General features: G+C 46.9%; 1 protein-coding gene and 1 pseudogene across 1 annotated transcript in view; one reads left to right on the top strand and one right to left on the bottom strand.

The window, feature by feature from the left end:
* The window catches only part of LOC103740954 (laminin subunit alpha-1-like), a 70,344-nt gene that overhangs the window by 16,896 nt on the left and 48,995 nt on the right, over positions 1-4,453 (top strand).
* Positions 382-3,082, bottom strand: LOC103740952 (annotated as a pseudogene).

Raw genomic sequence — 4,453 nt, 5'->3', positions numbered from 1 at the left:
AAGTGATCCAGCTCCAACTTTATTGGGGTAAAACTAGGACTATTTATAGTGTAGAGACAGCAGAAGAAGTCTTAGCTGATAGGTACTTTTAGGATGCCTCATTTACATAGGGCGGTGGGCTTCTATCAGGCTATCAGACAATGCCTGATTAAAACCTGGTAGCTCCTGTGCCGGAGGGCATGTATTTGTGGCGAGCACTTTAAAAGAAGAGTCAGGGAGGATGCCAGGAAGGCACTCTGCTATGGAAGGAATCTGCAGCACATAGTTTCCGAGCTCGTGAGCTATCCGGACGTGAAGAGACTTCTACTTGCATAACAGAGGACCCCAACAATTAGGGTTTGGAGTCTCAGGAAAAGAAGGGACAAAGAGGGGAACACACTGTGATCAGACTTTGCATACATAGCAGCAACACATGTATGCATGTAGGGGATTGTCATCACCCTCTAGGAGATGCCACCCACCCAGAGGACCCCAGACGACCAGGGAGGCAGGCTTTGTACAAGGAGGCCAAGCCGGCAGGCCAGGCAGGCAGCCTTCCTGAAGGTGGGACTAGGTGTATGCTGCTGGACATGACTAATCCACCCTGAGGGACAGGCCCAGGGCTCTGAGAATTCCATAACTTGATGGAGTCCTGTCCCTTTCATAGAAGATAATGGACTTAAGCTATACCTTGCTGGGAAGGAATCTGGAACTGAAGACCGTTTTATTAAGATTCCATGCCCAATGGTTAGGCAGGACCTGTTTTAGAGTCTTCACTGTCAGAGGAGCTGGACTCGCTGGTGCTCTCCGACTCAGAAGATGAGAAGCCCTTTATCTTGGAGGAACCAGCAATCACATCAACTTTTTCAGCTTGAGGTTTTCTTTTCTTCCGCAAACAGGAGGTGACGTAGCGCTCTAACTCTCGCAGTGTGGATGGTTTCAGGGTCTCAAAGTCAATCTCAATCTCATCAGGGTTGGAGTTCTTGAGAGAGGGTTCCCTTGACTGGATAATGTGCACTACACGGCCCAGCTTCTCACCGGGGAGCTTGTTGATGTCCAAGCTTAGCTGCCTCTTCTCATAGGACATGGGTTTGCACTTGTCCTCTTCCTCTGACTCATATGTACGAGGGGGCTTGTTCTTCAGGGGTGCTGGTTTCTTCTTACACTGCTGTTGCTGCTGTTATTTTTCTTTGTCTTTTTGGGAGGCAGTTCCTTGGCTTTGCTCTTTTTATTTTCCTCTACTTCCTCTTTCTTTTTGTGCTTTTCCTTCTTTTCCTTCTTATTCTCCTTTTTCTTTGGTTTGTTCTGCTGGGGCTGCGAGAGGGCTGCAAGCTGCTCGTGCATGGCTTTGAGCTGCTCCTGGAGCTCAGCCAGCCGCTGGGCTCACTCTTCCTCAGAGTCATCAGTGGAACTGTCACTGTCGGAAGAGCTATCACTGCTGCTGTCACTGGATGAGGGTGGGGGCACCACCTTTGTAGGGGGTGGCACTGCAGGGGAGGACACGGCCATCACTGGCTCTTCAGGCTCATCTGGCATCTTGGCAAAGCGCATTTCAAATACATCCTGGAGTTTTCAGGCCATGGCTACCACTTCATGGTCAGGGGGGTTGTATTTGTAGCAGTTGGAAAACATCAATTGGACATCAGCACCAAATTCCTGAGCATCTCGGTATTCCCGGGACTCTAGTTTAGACTTGATTGTGCTCATGTCCATTGGATGCTTGATGATGTCACAGTAGTCATGCAGGCCCAGTGCCTCCACATCCACAGGCTTGTAGAAGGGCCAGGCATAGGCAGCATGCTTCTTGGCAAGCATTTCCTTGAGGATGCCGCTGCAGCACTTTAACTGCTCAGAGACCTTGCTGCTCTTCTCTGGTGCTGGGTGCTGCTGTGAGTCGGGTACATCCTTCTTTGGGGGCTTCACAGGTCTGCTGCTCTCCCGCCGGGGACCCAGCTTGGTAGTCTTGGGCTCAGGGGCCATTGAAGGCGGCTCATGAATGGGATCGATGGTGGTGGGGGTGGTGGTATCTGCTTTCCTCTTCACCCCTTTCTTTGTCTTCACAGGCTGTGGGGTGGTAGTAATGATGGGCGAATGGCTCTGCACAGGCTGTGGAGCTGGAGCAGGTGGGGGTGGTGGCTGGGGGGCACTGGTGGAGGCGTCCGTAGTGGTTGGGGGGGTACCATTGTCATGATAGGAGTCTGGACAATGAGGTCTGGGGTGACAGCAGGAAAGGGGTGAGGTGTGGCCTACACGGGAGGAGGGTTCTGCTGAGGGGTCTGGGTCTGCGGAGGAGTTGATGCTTGAGTTGTGTTTGGTACTGTGAAAACACCAGGCTTTGCCATCCCTGCTTCTTTCCTTCCTCGTCCTCTTCCTTTTGCCTGGACTATCATGATCTCGGTTTCTTCTGTGGGGAGTTCATTGATTTTTTGCAAGAAGAGCTTCTCCAGAGCTTCTGCCATTAAGACGATATCATCTCCAGGCTTGTTGTAGATGTAACAATTTGTAAACGTAGTATTGAAGTCTTGGATACATTCCTGAGCATTCCAGTAATAGTTGTTTTCCAAGCGCTTCTTTATTGTTCCCATATTCATGGGTGTTTTTATTATCTTATAGTAATCAGCGAGGTTCAGCTTGACGGCATCCACAGGCTGCTGGAAAGGCCATGCAAACTGGTGTTTCCATAGTGTCTTGAGCACCACTCTGAGCAGATATTGTAGTTGGTTGGTCTGCCTCTTGGGCTTATTGGGATTGGAAGTTTCTGGGGGTGGAGGGTTGGTGCTGGCTGTGTTGGCTGGCTGGGGTTGGGCCTGGGCCTTTGTTGTAGACATTTGGGAGGTTTCTAGTCCATTCCCCATTACTGGCAGATTTCTCAATCTTGTCCCAGGGCCACTCTCCGTAGACATGCTAGTGATCCCATCACATTCTTCACCAGAGATTCTGAGACGCTAGGCCGCACGCTGCCGCTGCCCCCTCTCCGGGCCGCCTGTACCAAGCCGGGGCCCGCCTGCCACGCCGCCAAGCTCACAGGCCCCGCTCGCCCGCAGGCCCCACCAGCAGCCCCGGCCGCCCCCGCCGCCAGCAGCTTCCAGCCACAGCTGCCGCCACCACTGCTTTGGTTCCTCTGTTGCAGGAGAGCAATAAGTAAGTATATATTCTTACAGGTATTTGAGCAGGGTCTTTTCAAAAGCAAGGTATGATTTGGTTCTGAGTGTTAGAATGAAATGGAATTTTTTGAAAGCTTTTTAGGGATTTTCAAGACTAATTTTATTTCCCAGTATGTATTCAGCATGTATTGTATAATGATAAAAATAATTCAGTTCATGTTTAATTTAAGGGACTATGCTTGAAATTTATATACATTAGTAACTGATCAATAATGTAATGTTATCTAGTCATAAAATTGAGCCTAGTTTTCTACCTTTTACTTGTAACATTTGCACAGAATTACCTGAACGTGGGATTGGGGAGATCGTGCAGCCAGTAGAGAGTGATCAAAGAAAGACACCAACCTCTACCTCTGTCTTCATCCCTCACCCACACACAGGTATATGAACACACACACACACAAGTACATACCCCAAACACACACACAACACAGTGCACCATATACATACATCAAAAAAGAGCAAATAAATAAGAATTACCTGAATTCCAAAAGAGAACCAGAAACTTAAAGTAGGAATTGAAGATTCTGACTCATAAGTAACATTTTGTTATTGTTTATACTAAATGGCAGGGTATTAAAACATGGAAAGATCAAATACCAACTTATGGTATATTAAAATGAAGCTAATATTAATGTTTTTTTGAATCTTCTGTTTCTGTCCCTCAGTAAGTGATGGCAAGTGCCAAATGACATGCACTGTATACCCATGCGTCATAACTGCCAGGCATCTTAAATAGGTACCATTGCTGTGATTTGTAGGAGGTGTATTAAATCTTTGTATAAATTTGACTCATCAACTTCTTTTTAAAGTTTTATTATAGAAATGTTTATGTGTGGGATCATGGAATGCATGTGTTTTGTCATAAGAAATTAGAACAAAGCAAAGCATCACCCTATGGAAGGTTGGTTTACATATATATATACATATATATATATATACGTATATATATATGTTTGTGTGTGTATGTATATGATCCTAAAATATGAAATAAATATACAAACACTAAGAAAAGAATTATGTGTATCTAGTGAGTAGCTGGTTGAGTGGCCACAGGAAGTGTGCAATTGAACATGTAGTGTGGTGCCATTTTGGAAAAAGTTCCTTTCTACCTATAGCCATGGCCAGGGCTTATGTGTGCCCAGAGAATGGGTGTTCAAACTTCTGATTTGTGCATTTCTTTGCTGTTTGAATAATGAATTTTACTTCTTCCATCAAAAAAGATTAACCGATCCTCAGGCCTCTTGGGGTAAGTCTGTAGCGCAGCTCTCCACGCCGGGACTCCCTAAGCCACATTCACCCTTCCACCC

This window comes from Nannospalax galili, unplaced genomic scaffold (genome assembly GCF_000622305.1).
Source record: "Nannospalax galili isolate Female #2095 unplaced genomic scaffold, S.galili_v1.0 scaffold301, whole genome shotgun sequence".
Taxonomy (NCBI): domain Eukaryota; kingdom Metazoa; phylum Chordata; class Mammalia; order Rodentia; family Spalacidae; genus Nannospalax; species Nannospalax galili.
This window is presented reverse-complemented; position numbering and strand designations above follow the sequence as displayed.